A 12,997-nucleotide genomic window follows, 5' to 3' on the forward strand; every position below is an offset into this window, starting at 1 on the left:
GTTTTGGTTTGCCTTTGTTTGGTTTCTATGGTAAAAATTACTCAACCCAGATGCTGACACATTTGAGAGAAACACTATACTATTGAAGTATATTTTCCTCCATTATTTTATTGTATTCATTTTAAGATAGGATCTCACTAAGTTTCTCAGCCAGATACTAAACTGAATCTGTAACACTTAAGAGGCCTTGCAACTATGGTCTTTCAACCTCAGACTCACTGGTAGCTAGGATTTCAGGCCTAAGCTACCAGGCACATTAAAGATTTAAGTTACTTTCTTTATGTACTATTGGCAAATATTTGCTTTCAATTGGTAGATAGACTTTCTCTCCTTATTTTAAATTCTCTTTGAGAAATTCATACACAAGTACTATATTTATATCATTCCAACCTCTATCTCTCCCCACTCCAACTTCTCCTGTATCTCCCTCCCAAGTTCATGACTTCTTTTTAATTACTATTGTTACATACACACATGAACATGAATGCACACACGCGTATACATGAATACAGCCAGCTGAGTCCATTTACTGTTGCTCCTATGCATATGTGTTTAGGACTTATAATTTGGGATTGGATAACTTATCAGGAACTCATTCCTACAAAACACTGATTCTCCTTGCAGTAGCCATTAACTGACTGTAGCTCTTCATCTAGGAATGTGGCCTATGAGAGTTCCTCCACCCATGTTGGAATTTCAAATCCAAATTTGTCAATATATCCTGGAGCAACTACAGAAATAAAAAATATAAAAGGAGACCATAGGGCAGTTTGAAGTAAAGGAATACTAAGAAGCAGGCACTATGAAAAGGGTATTAAAAAACTGAGATTATTTAACTGGGAAGGTAGAAGTAGCGTGATACAGAGGGTGAGGAAGAGGGAGGACAAATAACTCTAGGGATACTTGAAAATACCTAAGGAAATACATTATTTCATGTTTACTTAGTCACATACAGAAACTGATTGAAGCTAAACCACCAGAGCCATTGACTGTAGTCTTCAGGCCAAACATGGGAAACCTCTCTTCTAGTTTTTGGTCAGGGGACATAAAAAGATTCCTCAAATAATATATGCTATTGTCATTTCCCATGTTTGCCTCATGGAAATTGAAGGTAATATTCAGTTGCTTCAGACAGAAGACTTGAAGGAATCCAACTGATCTGGAAGTCTCCTCCCTGAATACTAGCTCTCATAGGACCTGAAAGTGCTATGCAAACTGATGGTTTGAAAGAGAATGGCCCCATAAGCTCCTGTATTTTAATGCTTGGTCACTAGTTGGTAGAACTGTTTTGGGAAGGATTAAGAGGAGGTCTGGACTTGTTGGAGGAGGTGTGTCACTGAAGGTGGTTTTTGAGGTTTCTAAAACCCACTCTAGACTCACTCTCACTATCTGTCTCTCTGATTATGGATCAAGTTGTAAGCTCTCAGCAACTGCTCCAGCACCATGACTGCCTGTCTGCTGCCATACTCTGTACTGTGATGGTCATGGACTTGCCCTCTGAAATTGTAAGCAGGCCCTGAAGTGTTTGTTCATAAATTACATTGGTTATGGTGTCTCTTCACAGCAAGAGAAGTTGCTAAGTCAAAAGCTACCAAAGGATAAAAACAATCATTAGTCCTATCTAGCTGTAATGTTTAAAAAAACACAACAATGACCAGCATGGCACAATATCCCCCAGTGTGTCAATGTGCCATCTACATCTTTGGAGTGACCAATAGTCATCTAGCTGAACTTAAGGCTAACTCAATAAGAAGAAATTTATACCTGGTACTTCTAACTCAACCAATTACTTGTGGCTGGTGTGGTCATAGTTCTTAGGGGAGTACCTACTTCTTCCACTTTCCTAAAAAAAAGTATAATTTCCACCAGCATTCTGAATACTTACTCTTATACCCATAGATAAGTGTACCTTTCCTCAGCAAAGAAACTTCTCTTTGCAGTAGGCAGAGACCATAACAGAAGCCCATATCAGATCAAAATACAGAGAATTGATGGTAGGGTGGCCAAACCAAGTTGATATATTTACAACACAACCCCTGCAACATGTCCAGAGAACATAGCAAAATGGTAGATAGTGAGATGATTGTAACAGCCAGAGAAACAGAACATCTGTTAGTGTTATCTATAAATCCCAGGGAAGCTGTACTTATGAAAACTCAACAATGTAGCAGAATAAACAAGACCTATACTATGACTCTTCTCTTCCTTTATAGTAAGTTTTATATTTTTAATTTAAGATTGTATGTGTTCCATCTTAAAAATTATCTTACTACCTCTTTTTGGTACTACATCTAAGAGAAATAATGGCTGAAAGGTCACATGACATATATTACTCATATTTTTTGTATAGGTCATAGACATCTAATTTTAGACCTAGCTGCTTACAATTAGGTCTCTTGACAATTTTGAGTTAATTTTTGTGTGTAGTATGAGACAAGTGTGCCCAAATATAGTCATTTGTTTGCGTCTATCTTCATCTATTGAAAACCAAATTATCTTCTCACATTGGAGTATATCATAAATATTTCAAAATATGTTCAAATATTGCAAAAGATCAATTGGATATATATTTCAGAACTTATTTATTGAGTCTCTATTATATATATGAATATGTACATATTCATACATCTGTCTGTTTTTATGCTGATGACACACTATTGATATTTATACTTTTATAAGGAGTATAGGAAATTAGAAATGTGAGTCATTAATATGTGATCCTTAATTATTTATTTAACTTAACAAAGTATACTATGTGTTGCTATTTTGAATTTGAATTTTGTGTTGTGTTGTAAATATATCAACTTGGTTTGGCCACCCTACCATCAATTCTCTGTATTTTGATCTGATACGGGCTTCTGTTATGGTCTCTGCCTGCTGCAAAAAGAAGTTTCTTTGCTGAGGAAAGGTACACTTATCTATGGGTATAAGAGTAAGTATTCAGAATGCTGGTGGAAATTATACTTTTTTTAGGAAAGTGGAAGAAGTATTTGAATTTTGAAACAATTATTTTAGTTGACTCTTACCCATTTTTTCCTATTTCATGGCTCCTCCTACATCATCACATATCCATTTTCTGTTATGTTTTCATGTCTCATGTGTCCTCCTGTCTCCCTTCGTACCTGCTGCTTTGCTCTGAATCTTTATTTTACCCTATCTTGGTCTCCTTTTTAAGCCTTTGTTCACAGCACTCCTATTTATATGCACACATACACACATACATTATAAACTAAGAACCACATTTGAGAGAGAACATTCAATTTTGTCTTTCTGATTTGGTTCACTCATTTAATAGAATGCTTTCCAGATCCATCCATTTTCCTACAGATTTTCTAATTTATTTTCTTGTACAGCTGAACTTCAGTTTATTTTTACTTCTGTTTTCATATGAATTTTAGTATTAGTTTATGAACTTTGCCAATGAAATACAATTGTTATTTTAACAGAATTGTGGTGAATTCATCACAATAATTTTGTGATATTTTGCCATACTAACAATACTAATTCTTGTGATATTTGGGATTGGGATATGTACTTTTATTCAGATCATTAAGTTCTTTCTGCAACATTTTATAGATTACATAATGCAAATCTTAAACATTGTCTTAATCATGTTATCATGTATTTTATTCTTCTTGATCATATTGAAGGTGGGTTTGTCTATTTGTACTTTTATACTGTCATTTGCTAGAATGTAGAATTATAACTTATTTTGAATATTGATTTTGTATGCTTTAATATTTTTCAAGAGTATGTTATAATTTATATTGGATAGTTATATTGATAAAATGTGTATTAGTTTTATTTTTTCCTAAGATTGAAAATGGATTTTTTCTCACATAATGTATCCTAGCATTAGTTTTATTTTTCTCTATAATTGAAAATAGATTTTTTTCTTATAGAATAAATCCTAATTATAGTTTCCCATTCCTCTACAACTTACAGTTACTCACCCATTCTCTCTCATTAGAAAATAAATAGGATTCTAAGGGATAATAATAAAAATATAATATGATACAACAAAAACTGTCACAAGACAAACAGAAGGAAAAGACACCAAGAGAAGGCACCCACCTGTTCTCACACTCAGGATTCCCATAACATCACCAAATAGAAGACAATATATATATGTAGAGGACCTGGTACAGTCCCATGCAAGCCCAATGCATGACGCTTCAGTCTCTGTGAGTTCGTATGCCCTTTGACCATAATGATTTAGAGTGTCTCATTTTCCTGGTGTCCTCAATGCCCTTCCCCTTTGTCTCTTATACCCTTTTTACCTCCTCTTCCATGTGGTTCTCTAAGCCCTAAGGGGAGGGATTTGATGGAGACCTCCAATATAGGGCTTTCTGTTCCAAGTTCTCCTATTTTTTCCATATTGTTTGGCTGTGTGTCTATGTATTTGTTTCCATTTGCTGCACAAAGAAGCTTCTATGATGATTTCTGAGCAAATCACTAGTCTATGAATAAAGCAGGATATTGTTAGGAGTCATGTTATTGCTATTTTTTTTTCTTGTTTGGTTGTTTGGTTTATAGAACATTAGTATTTGGTTATACACTAGGTACCTATGCTATCTAGTCTCTGGTTCTTAGTCACCCAAGCAGTGTCAGGTATGGGTTCAATTTCATGGTGTAGGACTTAAATCAATTAAGAAGTTGATTGATTAATCCCACAAGCTTTGCGCCTCTGTTTGTATTAGCATAACTTTCAGGCAGGACACCAATGTAGCTCAATGCATTTGAGGATGACTTGTCTCTTTGGTAAACTGTGGATTTTCTTCCTATGCCAAAAATGCTAGAATATAGGGGTAAAGACTCTACATAAACTCCACCACTACTTCTCTATGTTCAAGGAGTAGTGTAGATATTGTCTTCAGCAATATGGCCTGGCTCTCTGTTTGAGGAAAGCAACTTACAACTTGAGTTGTTTGGGAATTCCCATGGGATCCTGTTTAGCCAACAATTCAATTAGATGTAACTCAATTTCTTTTCTCCTTTCTTTCTTTCTTTCTTTCTTTCTTTCTTTCTTTCTTTCTTTCTTTCTTTCTTTCTTTCTTTCCTTTCTTTCTTTCTTTCTTTCTTTCTTCCTTCCTCCCTCCCTCCCTCCCTCCCTCCCTCCCTCCCTCCCTCCCTCTCTCTCTCTCTCTTTCTTTCTTTCTTTCTTTCGGTGTTTTGAGACAGGGTTTCTCTGTGTAGCTTTGGTGCCTGTCCTGGATCTCACTCTGTAGACCAGGCTGGCCTAGAACGCACAGAGATTTGCCTGGCTCTGCCTCCCAAGTGCTGGGATTAAAGGCATGTGCCACCACCACCTGGCTCTAACCCAATTTCTGTAATGGAAGCTTCATTTGGTGATAAGTGATAGCCAGTTGAGACTCTAGATTGCCTTCAAATATGTATATATTTTAGGAAGCATCTATTCTATTAGGTTTTAATACTACCCCTCCGGTGCCCCCTAATTTTTGGTGTGTCTCACCATATTCCCTCCCTCATCCCCTTCTTTCCCCTGCCTTCCAATTTGATTCTCCAATTCTAGGTCACCCCTCCTGTCTATAACTATCTATTTTATTTTCCTTCTCTAGTGGGATCTATCTGTATATCTTAGTGCTTTACTTTATTCCCAACTTCTGTGTTTCAATGGATTGCAGCTTGATTATCATTGACTAAAAGCTAATATCCATATATAAGCAAATTCATATCATATTTGTCTTTCTAGGTCTTAGACACCCCACTCAAGATTATTCTTTTTCTAGTTCCATCCATTAACATATGAATTGTGTTTTGTCATTTTTAAAGAGATGAGTAATACTTCTTCATAAAAATGTATACATTTGCTTTATTCTTCTTCTATTGAGGGACATGGAGGTTGTTTCCAGTTTCTGGTTATTATGAATAAAGCAGCAATGAACAAGGTTGATCAAGTGTCTCTGAGGTCAGATAAAATTACTTCTGGGTAGGCTCAAGAATGGTATAGATGGATCTTGAGATAGATGGATAACCAGCTTCCTGAGGAGCTACCATATTGATTTCAAGTATGGCTGTATGAGTTTTCACTCCTACCAGCAATATATGAGTATTTCTATTACTCCACATCTTCATCAACATAAGATATCACTTGTTTTAATGATCTTAGCCATTCTGACAGATATATGATGAAATCTCAAAGCAGTTTTGATTTGTGTCACAGACTGTGGGAGACCAGCTCAGGGTAATGAAAGGAATGCTTCAGAATAGCAAGGGACAGAAAACTTTTTTATCTGAGGACATTTAGGAATAAGTTTTAATCTATCTATGACTGGTGAAATAAGGAAACACACATGCTTTCTAATGTTAACTTTCTTTTACTTCATCTTAAGAATGGTCTCTGACTCTTTCTGTCTCCACACAGCTACATCTCCACACTGCTGCATACAGCTATGTATCTTTACATACATAAATAGGGCCATACATCTCTATATACAGTTACATCTGTTTTCACATGGCTAAACATCAATCTTTTACATACATTTGTCTTCTACATATCCTTTCAATACAGCAGGTTCATCTTCCTTGTCTCCACACAGTCACAAATCTCCACACAGCCACAGCTAAACATCTAATTTCATAGATTTCTCACCATACAACACTTTACACAGTTCCTAGACATAACTCCTCTGTATAGCCTCAGCTCTTCTACATAGCTTTCTCTCTCTCATACTTACTCACGCACATGTAGCTAGAGTTTCCTGCCTTGCCACAGTCAGGACAAATCTTTGTCACCCACCAGTCCCACAGCCGCTCAGACCCAACCAAGTAAACACAGACTTATATTGCTTACAAACTGTATGGCCATGGCAGGCTTCTTGCTAACTGTTCTTATAACTTAAATTAATCCATTTCCATAAATCTATACCTTGCCACATGGCTGGTGGCTTACCGGCGTCTTCACATGCTGCTGGTCATGGCGGCAGCTGGCAGTGTCTCTCTACCTCAGCTTTCCGCTTCCCAGAATTCTCCTCTCTCCTTGTCCTACCTACTTCCTGCCTGGCCACTGGCCAATCAGTGTTTTATTTATTAACCAATCAGAGCAATTTAACATACAGACCATCCCACAGCATGCACACATACTTCTACATTATTCACTCACTCTTGACTCACTCACTCTTTCACCCTCTCACTTCCTCACATTTCTCTCATGCTTCTTCTTCATCTCTCACTCAGCTCACACACATTTCACTCAAATTCTGCATCAGCTATCACATAGCTCTACACAGTAGTCTCTCACCACACTGCTATTGCTGCCAAACTCTGGACAATTATAAATTATATTTTTAGGGCTATTCCCATCCTCACAACACAAGTTAAGTCATGTAGTTTCTCTTAGGATATTAGTGTCTGTCATATTGACCCATGCACATAGCTCTAAGTTGGTCAGGGATCCCAGACAGTAAACAATTGGCTGTAGTTTGAGCTGTCAGGGTACACGTAGAAAGAGAGCTACTGCAAGGTACTATATCTCAGTGTAAACAGCCTGGCCTTGATTTAGCTATAAACAACACCTGGTATTTAGTCTTTGTGTATATTTTGTAGGAGCACCTTAGTCTGCTTTGAATTTGTTCTGAAATCCAAAATTAGCTGTCTTAGAAACTGAGAACACTATTACTTTCTTGTGTCAGTAAAGAAGAATATTCTGGTATTATTTCTGTTCATTAGAATTATACAGCTTAAACAGAAATCCACAGCTAAATGTGTGCCCAAAGATGGAATATTTTCTTGAGATAAACACACAAGCAGTGGGAAAACACATATAGCTGTTATTAGGAAAGAAATGCGGGAGCACATGAGAAAAATTACAGACAGGAGCAACAGGTCAATAACCCCATGGCTTTGCCAAATGGGGCTCCCCACCAGGGAGTTATATGTTTGGTGTGTCAACTTGTAAAACACTAGTTGTCATTTGCTGTATACTCACATAGCCCTCAGCAGATTTGCATTTTCCTGATGGCTAACAATGTTAAACAATTCTTTTAATGTTTCCCAGACATTTGAGCTTCCTCTAATGAGGATTCTCTATTTAGATCTGTACCCTATTTTTATTGTGTGTTTTTTTTACTTGATATACAGCTTCTTTAGTTCTTTATATATTTTTGATATTAACCCTGGATCAAAAGTAGAGTTGATAAAAAATATTTTTCTCCTTTCTGTAGGCAACTGATTTGTCTGAATGATGGTGTCCTTTGCCATGCAGAATCTTCTTAGTTTCACCAGGTCCTATTTATTCATTTTTTGATATTGCTAGAGGTAATGGAGTTCTGTTCAGAAAGTCTTTCCTGTGCCAAAGAATTCAGTGCTATTCCCCACTTTCTTTGCTATTATGTTAAGCATATTTGGATTTATGTTGAAGTTTTTGATCCATTTGGAACTGATTTTTGAGCAGGGTGATAAATATGGATCTATTTGTAATCTTCTACATCCAACCATCCAGTTTGATTGGCATAATTTGTTGAAGATGCTTGTTTTGGGCTTATTTATAAAACCTCAGTAGTCCCTGGGTGTGGAGATTTATGCCTAGGACTTCAGTTCCATTGATGAACATGTTTGTTTTGTGCCAATACCATGCTGTTTTTATTACAGTAGCTTTGTCAGACAACACAAAATCTAGGGTAGTGAAAACTTTTGCAGTTCCTTTATTATTTAGGTTTCAGTTCTCCTGGAATTTTTGTGCTTCCATATAAAGAAAAAAATGACATGCTTTCAAGATCCATGAAAAAATTTGGTGAAATTTTGATGGGGGTTTCACTGAATCTCTAGATTGCTTTTCATAGGCTGGTCATTTCTACTGTATTAATACTACAGATCATGTCATGAGAGATCTTTCTGTCTTCTGATATCTTCTTCAATGTCTTTCTTATCTTGAATTTTTTCATACATGTTTTTCACCTTTTTGGGTAGAGACATCCCAAGATATTTCATATTATTGGAGGCTATTGTGAAAGGTGTTATTTCCTTGATTTCTTTCTTAGTCTGCAAGTCATTTGTATAAAGGAAGGCTACTGATTTTTTGAATTAATCTTGTATTCAGCTATTTTGCTGAAAGTGTTTATCAAATCAAATGTAAGTGTTTCCTGGTGGAATTTTTAGGGTCACTTATATATGCTATCATGTCGTGTAAAAATAAAGATACCTTGATTTCTTCCTTTCCAAATTGTATTCTCTTAATCTCCTTATGTTGTCTTATTGCTCTAGGCTAAGACTTCAAGTACTATATCGAATAGGTATGGAGAGCATGGACAACGTTGTCTTGTTACTGATGTTAATTAAAATGATTTGAGTTTAAGTTAATATTGGCTACTTGCTTGCTATAAACTTCTTTTATTATGTTGAGGTATGTCCTTTGTATCCCTGATCTCTCCAGGACTTTTATTATGAAGGGGGTGTTGGATTTTATCAAAGGTCATTTCTGCATCTAATGAGATGATCATATAATTTTTGTCTTTCTGTCTGTTTATATGGTAGGTTATATCTATGAATTTACATATGTTGAACCATCCCTGCATCTCTAGGATGAAGCCAATTTGGTCATGGTAGATGATCTCTTTGATGTGTTCTTGGATTTTGTTTGCAGGTATTTTATTGAGAATTTTATATCTATGTCCATAAGAGATATTTGTCTGTAATTCTCTCTGTTTGATGGGGAGTCATGCAGTTTGGGTGTCAGGGTAATGGTGGCCTCAAAAAACAAATTGATTAATGTTCTTTCTATTTCTGTTTTGGGGGATAATTAATAATTTGTACTTTTTTCTCTTCTGGTGAATATTAGTTAAAAGTTTGTTACTTCTTTCATACTTTCAAAAGACCAATATATGCTTTAATTTCTTTTAGTTTTTCTATTTCCATCTTAAAATTTCTGCTCTAATGTTTATTTCATCTCTGGTTACAGATCTTGAGCCTGTGGGGCTCTACAACAATGTGAGCCAATCTGTGTAATATCTCCTGTCTCTCTCTCACACTGTCTGTCTGTCTCTCTGTCTATCCATCTGTCTATTTCTCTCTGTATGTGTGTGTTTGTGTGTTTGTATGTGTGTTTGAACTTCACTCTTCCCCTTTCTCCCTCTCTCAACCCCCTAAACACACACACACACACACACACACACACACACACACACACACACACACACTGTTCTATGTGATCTAGTTCCCTCTTTTGAGCTATGTAGGTATTTTGAGCTTCTCTTTTCGCGAAGCTGGGACAGCAGGAGGAAGGGTGAGATTTTAGCTCTGAGCTCTGACCTCTTGGCTTTCTCTTTTACATTGTTTCTGTGTTTCTTATTTAATAAGACGGTTGGTTACATCTACACACCAGGAACACATGTAGTGCACATACATACATGCAGAGAAAACACTGACACAAAAAATAAAATAGAAAAATATAACAAAAATGTTAGACTCAGTCAATAATTGTCATAATTTTTATTCATTCAGTCACTGATTGATTTATTAGTATGATGTTAGTGCTAAAACTATTGTATAAATTTTAAGCAAAAATAGAATTTTATACTCTTAATTTTTTTACTCAAAATATTTACTAATACCACAAGGTTTCTCATTTATGTAGCCAATATTGGATATCCATAAGTTTCTTAGTTTAACAGTCATACCATATTTATATGAGATGATATCACTGTGTACACAAGTGTACAACAGGTTTTTCTGTGGTATTTTTGAAACTGTTCTGATAGTTTAAAATACTATCTTATCTGTTTCATAAAGTTTTAAGCATAATTTAAATGTATTACATTTATTATTTTTGCACATATGTGTGTGTCCGTGTGTGTGTGTGTGTGTGTGTGTGTGTGTGTGTGTGTGTGTATCTGTCCATCTGTCTGTGTGCACATGTATTCCATGGCTTGCATGTGGAAGTCAGAGGACAAACTTCAGGAGTCAGTTCTCTCCTGGGGAATCAAATACATATTGTCAGTCTGTGAAGCAGGCACCTCCACATGCTAAGCCACCTCATCAGTTTTTAAAGTCATCAAAAACTGAAAATTAAGTAACTTCATACTCTATGACTTTCAAAGTACCCCTCATGGTATGTTGTTTTAATGAAGTCAAATAGGAGAAACTGATTTGATCCTCTGTTGGTCAAAGTCAATCATTTTAATTTCATTAAAATTTATTCATACAAAATATATTTTGCACATCACTAAATTTTATACTTGTACTCTGTATTCTCTACATATCCTCTTCATCATTCATATTTTGGTGAGTACTCTGACTGGCATTAGCTAATGCATGTTATATATTATCATCAGTATTTACTTCACTTATGCCCAGGCTGGGGCTATGTGAGCCTTTTTTGAAGTAATAATTAGAAAGATATTGAAGGAAAAAAGCTTACATATAACTTCTCTTTTGCTTTTGAATTCTAATCTACATTAATATGAACTTTATAATTGTAAGTTAGGAAAAAGTTAACTGTACTGTAGAAAGTATGACTTATAAATAAAATAATAATTCCTCTTTTACTTGTTTATACAATTTCTACAATTTAATAACTTTTTAGAATATAAATGATAAAATAATCTTTTCAAGCCAGGCGGTGGTGGCGCACGCCTTTAATCCCAGCACTCGGGAGGCAGAGCCAGGCGGATCTCTGTGAGTTCGAGGCCAGCCTGGGCTACCAAGTGAGCTCCAGGAAAGGCGCAAAGCTACACAGAGAAACCCTGCCTCAAAAAACGGAAAAAAAAAATAATAATCTTTTCAATATATTCATTATTTTACTTTTAATGCTCATCTATTTCAGAAATGTTATAATTAAATTAATTCATTTTAAATAATACTAAATACAGAATGATACTGAAGAAGTCACTTAACTGAAAGTCTGAAAGTTTACAAATTTCATATTAGCATATACAGTAAGTAGAAAGAGCTCTTTCTTTTTTAGTGGATACTCCCTTAAGCCATATATAGCCATCTTTGTATCAAGAGTGGCACACCAAGTAATCAAGCAACTATGAATTATGTACTATGTAAGTAAGCCTATTATAATTGCATCTGAACTATGTTTTCTTGTTATGATTGGGTTACATAAAATGTTTTTAATCACTTAAAGTCACTGAAGAATATCTGCTCATGACATTAACTAAGTCAGTTCATTCTATGTGCCATCTCCAAATACCTAGGTTATACTGTACCAGTTCTCCTACTGACATTCCAGCACAAACTCTTCAGTCACTTCATAGTCTATTGACTGTGATGCCTATAATTGTATGAAAGTACAGCTTTGTCTGTACTGCAGATACATATCTTATTATATGAATAAATTAAGTTCCTGGAAGCTAAAAATTAATGGAAAAAATGACAGTCTAGATTAAAAAATTTGATCAAAATCAGAAGATAGTAACAAGAAGAATAATTCAAAAGAGGTAGGATAATTCTTAGAATACCATGAATCTTCCCATTATCTTAATATCCTTCAACCTATTTGTATTTAAAAACTGGGTAGAGTAATATATATATATATATACATATATATATATATAGTAAATTTTCATAACTCAAAATTTACAACTCACCCTTATTCTTGAATAGCACACTATTTTTATGTTACCAAATAGAATTTAATTAAATAAATATGTTAACCTACTTATTTTGTTTATAATTTGCTTTTAATCCAATCTCTTTTATAAACACTTGCAACTAAAAAAGAGCAATTTGATTATACTCAAATATTAGGCTATTTCCCAAATAGCAATAGGTAAAGGAATGTTGGTCTCTTCCCCTGTGTCCTTACTACCAATGGCAAATTAGAAGTCATGCATGATATTGTGCTACACATATCATATTTATGAGAAAGTAGATGAAACTTAACCCTGTAGGCATTTCAGTAAACATATCACCTCAAATTTCTGTGTAAGGTAGGTATGAAACTATTAAGAATTCTTAATAAGTGGCAGAAGACAAGTAGTAGTCATAGCCTTAAACTGGCTCACTACTCTAAATACAAGGTCTTGGCTTCTCT

This window comes from Peromyscus maniculatus, chromosome X (assembly GCF_049852395.1).
Source record: "Peromyscus maniculatus bairdii isolate BWxNUB_F1_BW_parent chromosome X, HU_Pman_BW_mat_3.1, whole genome shotgun sequence".
Classification (NCBI taxonomy): Eukaryota; Metazoa; Chordata; class Mammalia; order Rodentia; family Cricetidae; genus Peromyscus; species Peromyscus maniculatus.